The sequence below is a fragment of the Paroedura picta genome, chromosome 2 (genome assembly GCF_049243985.1).
Source record: "Paroedura picta isolate Pp20150507F chromosome 2, Ppicta_v3.0, whole genome shotgun sequence".
Classification (NCBI taxonomy): domain Eukaryota; kingdom Metazoa; phylum Chordata; class Lepidosauria; order Squamata; family Gekkonidae; genus Paroedura; species Paroedura picta.
Window position 1 is genome coordinate 153,534,052 of NC_135370.1, and position 9,277 is coordinate 153,543,328.

Here is a 9,277-nt window from a genome sequence, read left to right on the forward strand (position 1 = left end):
ATAGACATCTTATGGAAGCTGGCCTCCATGTCTGCCGCTGGGACAGCTGCTGGCCTGGGCCCCTTGAAAGAGGCTAAATTAGGGCTGTCAGGTCTCCTTTGCCTACCAGCAGAGAAGGGGGGATATGGTTGCCAGATTCACTTTGGGAAACTCCTGGAAATTTGGAGATGGAGCCTCAGGAGGACAGAGATCTCAGTGGAATGTATTGCTATAGAGTTCACTCGCCAAATCATCCATTTTTTCCAGGAGAACTGATCTTTATAGTCTGGAGAAAAGCTGTCATCCCAGGGGATGCCGAGGCCCAATCTGGAGGCTGGCATCTCTAGGCTAAATACAGTTTTTGATGTGCTGATGCTTGTTGCACATGCATTGTGCTTGATTACAACTAGGCCTATGTCTTAATTGCGATTATAACTTTTTCCTGCACAAAGTAAGTCTGAGATAGTCACTTTGTCGTTTCTTTTTATTTCCGACTTGGTGGATGTAATTCATTTGGATACAGGAAAAAAAATTTTTTCCATAGACTTGACTGTACATTTTTTGAGTTTGGGGTCCTGTTTTCTAATTTGCTTCTGCCTTTGTTGTTGTTGTTATTGTCAGATTTTTAGACCCCCATAATGGGCTCAAGATGGTTTACAATATGGTTAAATTGATAATTAAAAATCTATTAAAATGTAAAAGTAAACCATTGACTCACTAATTCATACTAAACAACTATCTAACTATGTTGCAGCCACCAGTTGTCATTGCCAGCCTGTTAACAATGGCAGGTGACCTCTGTCAGTGGCTCGGAAAAAAGAGAGGCTCAACGGGAGGCCTATATTTATTTGATCACTGTTTGATCTACATCTCAGATGATACCAGAAGCTCCATCATTAGTTAGCGCAGGAGCGTAAATGTAATAGACTCACTTTTGGTATAAAGAGCTCTCTTTTTCCTACGTGATGTCTTTGGACATGCAATGGGCCTGCAGTGAGAGGGCAGCACATCAATGAGAGGGCAGCACAACCATGTTTACATACATGGTTGAGAGAAGCAGAGGTTGTTTTGCTGCTGTTTGGAAACCACAGGCAGAGTGTTGTCCCAGAACAGGGATGCACCTAGTCCAGAACCATGTTTCCTGTAGTGATTGGCCAGATGCCTTTTTATTTATACCCCAACTTTCTTCCCATCATTCCCCGCTCCTCCATTTTATCCCCACAACAACTCAGTGAAATAGGTTAGGCTGAGAGTGTGACTGGCCAAGATCACCAGCATGCTTCCATGGCATGAGTGGGAATTCCAGCCTGGGTCTTCCAAACACTGGCCTGACACTCTTAACCAGGGGTAGTCAAACTGCGGCCCTCCAGATGTCCATGGACTACAATTCCCACAAACCCCTGCCAGCATTCGCTGGCAGGGGCTCGTGGGAATTGTAGTCCATGGACATCTGGAAGGCTGCAGTTTGACTACCCCTGCTCTTAACCATTACATCACATAGTTCCATCCCCCCACTGCTACCCCCTGGCAGCTAGTATTTCCTGATGCACTGCCCCAACCATTCAGTCATCTTGCCTAACAATCACTGGTGAACGCATCCCTCATCCTCTTTCACAGCTCTCTAAGGTAGTGCAAATTAGCCCAGTCCTGTAACACTGAATGCCACAAGTTAATTGTGTGTTGGACTGTCTGCAATTTACCCATCATCAGTTTCATCAAGGCCCTCTAAATTCTAGTGTTTTAGGAGAAGCCACACTGGATTTGGGATGTAGTTTCCTATTTATGTAAACACTGAGCTCAGATAAACTTACTAACTGGCTCAGTAATGCTGTGCGGTAAGTCCTGAGAACCATTCTGGCTACTATCCAGGGTGTAAACTGCATGGAGCTTTTATTCCAACCCCAGATCAATTCAGTCCCTGCCCTCTACACAGAAAGCGATTTCTGTTTGGATTTGGGGTGATTTAAAATTTCCTTCTGCAGCAAGAAGGATTGATCCGGAGTGACTCTACCTTTATTGTGCGATATCTTAGAGTGCTTTTAAGCCTCCATATTTAAAGGCTGTTTTGAATCTGGACTCTCCTCCGTGGTAGAGGACCCATGATTGGCCACAGGTGGTCATGTGACAAACTTGCCTTAAAGGAGAAGCCCCTAATTTCTCTCAACTTATATCGGTCCTGGATTTTTTCTCCTCTGCCTTTTTTTATCCTCTCCCACCCCCCACCCCCAAGAAAAGAAAGAAAGAGGCTTGGCTCCCCCTCCCTTCTGAACTACCCTAACCACGTGCAGAATACTATCCTGTTTCAATGGGGGGAGGGGAGGAAGATCCGAGTTCAAAGCAATCTGAATTCAACAGGATTGACAATGGAATAAACAAAGTAAGTGCAGACTCTGCCCAGGATGCATCTGCCAGATTTTGTATCCTTACTCCAAAACGCTCAGGATTCTTCTTTATTTCCTACTTTATCCTCACAAGGAACCTGTGAAGTAGTAGCTAAGAGAACGTGACTGTCATGGAGCTCCTTGGGTGACCTAACTTACATTTTACACACTGGACCTCCACAGAGACTTCTAGCTGTGAACGCTGAGTTCCTCACTGGGAATTCAATTCTCACTTCTCTAATCCGGCCCTAAGTAAGAATGTACTGTGGCTAGCTTTCCACATAATAAAATGAGTATCGTACTAGCATACAACTCGCTTCTTAAACAGAAGGTGAATGGCCTTGAGTGGGGGATATTCGACCAATAGGAAAAAGGCATTGTGAGGGGTCTGTCCAGCGATCTTCCAAGAGCATCTCCAAGCCCAACATGAGGGGCCATGGGGAGGTTCTGCAGAGTCCCCATTCCCTTCAAGAGACTGGTAGGAACTCCTTACTTCCTTCCCCCTCAAGGGTAACTCCAGCTTCCAGGCCCCTTTGGAATCCTTGAGCAACCCATTGGGCCCTCCCACGCTTGCTCCCCCATGGGGGAGGCCACACTGACTTCTGGTTGCCCCCTCTCCCCTCTTGCCATGACTTCTGACAGCGGCAAAGGAGACGTGTGTTTTATAGGGCATTCCCCCTTTAAGGACCAAAAGTGTTGAGCACATTTGCATCCACCCTCGCCCCCTTTGTGACTGGGAAAATTGCTCTCCCCACCTTGTTGAAAGTCTGAGGAAGAAGCACTTCACAGGTGTCAAGAAGCTGCAGGGACAGGAGGTGGATCTGCCCCCATCAGCTTCTTGCTGGCTCAGATCCTATCCTCAAGCAGTTTTCTAGAGCCCATGGCATTTTTCACACAATGGGCATTATTGCTAGTGAAGAAATAAAGGAGAAGGACTTGGAAGATTCTGTGTAAATGACAAAGGAGGAGAATCAAGAACAAGATTCAGAAGATCTACAATATAAGCTGCAAGAAGCCATGGAACTAGATGATATGAACTTGGATGACTTGGAGAATGGCTGAATGGTTGAAGAAAGGGTAGAATGGGGGAGATATCCAAATGTACTATGTAACTAGCTAGAAACCTCTTATAGATTTTCTGCATGATTTGAACAGAAAGGAAATGATGATTTAAGGGTTTGAGAACTAGAGGGAAAATATGAAAGCATATGGGAGGAAAATGGCTTTGAATTGTTTATGAACCAACAATGTAATAGATATTAGTTTAATTTATAATTGCCATAGATAAAATCAGATGCCTCTTTACTTCTTTTTTCTTTCTTCTTCCTTTACTTCTTCTTTTGATTTTTATCTGACTGTATTTTAAATTTCTAATAAAGGACTAGTGGGGGAAAACTAGCTCAGTACTCAACCATAGCATCTGTATAACAGCCTCCCCAATGCAAACAGCAATGTAATACGTTGTTGTTGGACCCATCAGCAGCAACTATAAGATTCAAGGCTCTCCAGAACTCCTTGCCACCTAAAATGTCCAGTATAAATAGCTAGGAGGACTTGTGCTGAAATATCACATCACTCACTCCCTTGTTACACAAGAAGAAGAAGAAAGAAAGAAGAAGAAAAAGAAGAGTTGGTTCTTATATGCCGCTGTTCTCTACCCAAAGGAGGCTCAAAATGGCTTACAGTGGCCTTCCCTTTCCTCTCCCCACAACAGACACCCTGTGAGGTGGGTGAGGCTGAGAGAGCCCTGATATTCCTGCCTTCCCATTCCTCTCCCCACAACAGACACCCTGTGAGGTGGGTGATGCTGAGAGAGCCCTGATATCACTGCCCGGTCAGAACAGTTTTATCAGTGTTGTGATGAGCCCAAGGTCACCCAGCTGGATGCATGTGGGGGAGTGCAGAATCGAACCCGGCATGCCAGATTAGAAGTCCACACTCCTAACCACTACACCAAACTGGCTAAGCAGTATCTATGATTGTTGAGTGGCTTGCCAAGTGACAGGTGCCTTGTCTGTTAACTCAGAAGTAAACCCCTCTATGTTCAGAAGGATTCATTCACAGGCAAGAGTGCATCGTTCCAGAGAGGTGGCTGGCCTAGGCTGCTGTAACCAAATTAAATCAGAAGGTCCAGCAGCACCTTAAAAGCAAAGCAACATTAATTTAATTGTGAGCCTTTGTCAAATGCAGGTAGTTAGCATTTCTGCATCATGTACTGCTTGGCAGCTCCTTTGTAATTTCCGGAGCTTGTCCCAGCACAATGTTGATTGCATCACTGGCCTTGAAGCACCATCTTCCTCGTTCTGGAACAGCAAGCAGGAAAGTGGTGTGACGCTGTAAGACCTCCTTTCAAAACCAGTCTTTCAGAGGATCTGGGTTAATTCTTTTCAAAACAGAAGCTGCCAACTGCTACCTCCACCCACTGCAATGGAAAGATGACCATTATGCTGAAGTGCTGTGATGCCTGGCTGAGGCACAAGACATTCCAGGCAGAAGGACACTTGAGAACATACAAAGAGCCCTGCTGAGTCAGGCCAAGGGTCCATTTAGATCAGCACTGTTTCCAAAAGCGTTCAGCTGGCCATATCTGGGAAGCTTCTAAGCTAGGTATGAAGGAAAAAGCTGACCCTTGCGTTTGTTCCTAGCATTGACGTACAGTTCATACACTTCAGAATTAGTGATTCTTCCGTATAACTTTGAGATATAGAGTTTGGTGTAGGGGTTAGGAGTGCGGACTTCTAATCTGGCATGCCGGGTTCGATTCTGCACTCCCCCACATGCAGCCAGCTGGGTGACCTTGGGCTTGCCACAGCACTGATAAAACTGTCCTGACCAAGCAGTGATATCAGGGCTCTCTCAGCCTCACCCACCTCACAGGGTGTCTGTTGTGGGGAGAGGAAAAGGAAGGCGACTGTAAGCCGCTTTGAGCCTACTTCGGGTAGAAAAAAGCAGCATATAAGAACTCTTCTTCTTCACATCCAGAGGCTGGAAGAATTGGACCATTATTTTATTAGGGAATTGGGGGAGGATGTATTTTCAGAATCTTTGGATTTTTTGAATTACATGCTGTTCTAGCATTTAAGTATTTTAAACTGAAAAAGGCCTTTACATAATCAATCCAAAGTTAAATTCTTTGATTTCAAGGCAGGGGGTGGTAGGAAGTGAGAGAACTTCCTGCCCTTGGTGATGTACAGCATATCTTTCTTTCTTTCAGTCTGTCCACACCGGTCCCTTGTGCATGAAAGAAGGGAATGGGGAAGCATGGCCAAATGGAAGTTATGACTTGGACCTGCTGTCTTTTCCCCAGACACTTGAGCAGAAAACAAATAGACACAATCCGACATAAAGCCACATGGAAAACTGAAGCTCATGCTTAATGACCTCCCAAGAGCTGGGTGAAAGAATGTGTGACAAAACAGGCTAAGAACTTTGGGTACAATATACAAATAGAACAGTGTGGGGAACTGAGGTTGAAGGGTCTTAAATTCACATTAAGTTCCAATCTTAAAACTTTTACAAAATTATGTTTCGCTGCTATATGTCCCTAGGTAAACTAGCTAAAGTGTAAAAAAAGATGAAGAAAAAAGAGTAAGTGTTGGAAATGGGAACAGCATGAAGGGACATTTTATCATATGCGGTGGACATGGAACTGAGCCAAAACACTTTGGAATACAAATTCATTTACTGATGCAAATTTAAAAAATTAACCAACAAATGAAACATGAATTCTTTTGAGTCTGATGGACAGCTCAGAAATAGTCATGGAACTTAGTTCTTATATAACTAGTAAAAAAGCCCATTGTATGAAGAAGACAATGGGCGCTAGCAGGTGGGGACCAGAGCGAGCGGCAGGCGAGGGACAGAGCGAGGGACAGGCTACCTGAAAGAGGAGGCGGGAGTCCCAGGTGTGGTGCGCTGGGCTGTGGCGGCTCCTCTGCATTTTTTTGTTCTTCTGCGGCTTTCCCGGCGGCTCCATTGTGTTCTGGGGCCATGAGGGCAGGGAGCACCCAGCAGCTGTGCTGTGGGCGGCTGCCGGGGCTCCCAGGGCGCCGGCTTGAAGCGGCGAAAGGCTCCTACAGGGTTTTTTTTCTGCTGGCTCTCGGCTTGGAGCTGCGAAAGGCTCCTACAGGGTTAATGTTTTTCTGCTGGCTCTCGTGGGCTTGGGGCTGCGAAAGGCTCCTACAGGGTTTTTTTTTCTGCTGGCTCTCGGCTTGGAGCTGCGAAAGGCTCCTACAGGATTTTTTTTTTCTGCTGGCTCTCGGCTTGGGGCTGCGAAAGGCTCCTACAGGGTTTTTTTTTCTGCTGGCTCTCGGCTTGGGGCTGCGAAAGGCTCCTACAGGGTTTTTTTTTTCTGCTGGCTCTCGGCTTGGGGCTGCGAAAGGCTCCTACAGGGTTAATGTTTTTCTGCTGGCTCTCGTGGGCGTGCCGGCTTGGAGCTGCGAAAGGCTCCTACAGGGTTTTTTTTCTGCTGGCTCTCGGCTTGGGGCTGCGAAAGGCTCCTACAGGGTTTTTGTTCTGCTGGCTCTCGGCTTGGAGCTACGAAAGGCTCCTACAGGGTTTTTTTTCTGCTGGCTCTCGGCTTGGGGCTGCGAAAGGCTCCTACAGGGTTTTTGTTCTGCTGGCTCTCGGCTTGGAGCTGCGAAAGGCTCCTACAGGGTTTTTTTTCTGCTGGCTCTCGGCTTGGAGCTGCGAAAGGCTCCTACAGGGTTAATGTTTTTCTGCTGGCTCTCGTGGGCGTGCCGGCTTGGAGCTGCGAAAGGCTCCTACAGGGTTTTTTTTTTCTGCTGGCTCTCGGCTTGGGGCTGCCAGGGTTTTTTTTTCTGCTGGCTCTCGGCTTGGGGCTGCGAAAGGGTCCTACAGGGTTTTTTTTTTCTGCTGGCTCTCGGCTTGGGGCTGCGAAAGGCTCCTACAGGGTTAATGTTTTTCTGCTGGCTCTCGTGGGCTCCTACAGGGTTTTTTTTTCTGCTACCTCTCGGCTTGGGGCTGCGAAAGGCTCCTACAGGGTTTTTTTTTCTGCTGGCTCTCGGCTTGGAGCTGCGAAAGGCTCCTACAGGGTTTTTTTTTCTGCTGGCTCTCGGCTTGGGGCTGCGAAAGGCTCCTACAGGGTTTTTTTTTCTGCTGGCTCTCGGCTTGGAGCTGCGAAAGGCTCCTACAGGGTTTTTTTTTCTGCTGGCTCTCGGCTTGGGGCTGCGAAAGGCTCCTACAGGGTTAATGTTTTTCTGCTGGCTCTCGTGGGCGTGCCGGCTTGGAGCGGCGAAAGGCTCCTACAGGGGTGTTTTTTTTTTCTCTTCAGCTTCTCGCCGGCTGGAGTCTCGTCAGGCCGGGAGCAACTGCGAGCCGCGCTGCGCGCGGCTCACAGTTGCTGGGGCTGGGAATCGGAGGCTTCCCTTCCCCCCCCCAGAAATGGAGAACTTCAAAAATGCCCACAGTAGAGGAATGCCTCTTGAAGATACTGGTATTTGCATCTTTAGAGGTGGCTAAAAACAAACTGATTCTTCGTGGCTTTGAGGATTAAGGAGCTTTTCAGATAACAGAAAAGGATTTTTTTTTGTTATAATTTTTTTATAACTTTAGTGTAAGTAATCTACTTTTGGACATTGTATGTCTTTCTTGTTTTGAAACTCAGATTTTTTAGTTGGGTTAGTCCTTTTTTTCCACTTCTTATTCTGTACTTTTTCAAAAAGCCTAATAATATAATAAAAATATAATTACACAGATCTGTTCACTGTAAAAATAGGCTCACTGTCTGATACGATTCTATTGGCTTTCATCTGCATTCCCCCTCCCCAATAGAATTTCTGTTTCAGAAGGGATGTTTCATGACAGCTTAAAATAGTGCCTCAAAATTTCAGGTTAAACCAGGCAAACATTTCAGCTTCCTGGATGAGGTGGTGGTGGAAAATGTCAAGTCACAGCTGAATTAACAGCAACCCATTGGGTGTTTTCAAGGCAAAAGATGTTCAGAGGTGTTTTACTATTACTTGCCTGAGCGTAGTAACCCAGGTATTCTTGGTGGCCCTTCTTCTAAATATTAATCAGGTCTAACCAAGTTTAGCTTCTGAGATCTGATGACATCAAGCTAGCCTGGACCATCAGGTCAGGGCATTTGGGCAACAGGATAGTGTTAACATTTCACAACTTTTAAGCCATATTTGCTGCCTAATTAAGTGGTATGTGTGAAAGGAAGAGTGTAGAAATATGCCCCAAAGGCACAGGAGCCAATCAGAATGCTCTAAACCAGCCAACAGGAGCTATGCCCTGGAGAAGGTAGGTTACAAGGTTGGGAACCACTGGGAAATTCAAAACAGGGGTGGTGGGGATTAGAAGGCAATGCAGAAAAAAATTAATCCAGTAACCCATTCCTGTTTTTCCTTCAGGGAATTTCCCCCTGTAAGGATTCCATCAAGCCCCAGATATTGGGCAATATATTAAATGGCTGCTTTATTAGCACTTCTTTAGGATTGTCACAGTATTTCTGCAGGCCTTTGACCCCCTTGAGACTTTACAGCCTTCTCCAAACACGGTATCTGTCATGCTTCTCATACTGTCTTCTAAATTATGCTGGGGTTTATATATTTTGGTTTTTGCACTTCTGCTGCCATCTAGGGACGGTAGTAAATAAAAATGCCACATCTCTCAAATTATTACTACGCTTGAGCTTCCTTTTAGGCCATCTTCAAAAGATCACACATTTCAAGAGCTGTTGCAGCCCCGACATGCAAAAGGCCTTTTTGTGTCTTCTCCATTGTATCAAAATCATTAGGTGACAGTCAGAAGATGCTATTAAGCATCTGGCATTAACCCCATATGACAGCACTTCAGTATGGTATCTTCCATTAGGTTCAGAGTCAGATTGATGATTTACAAGAGTGTCCTCTGATGCAGAGAGCAGCACTGACCTCTTGAAAAAAACAGCA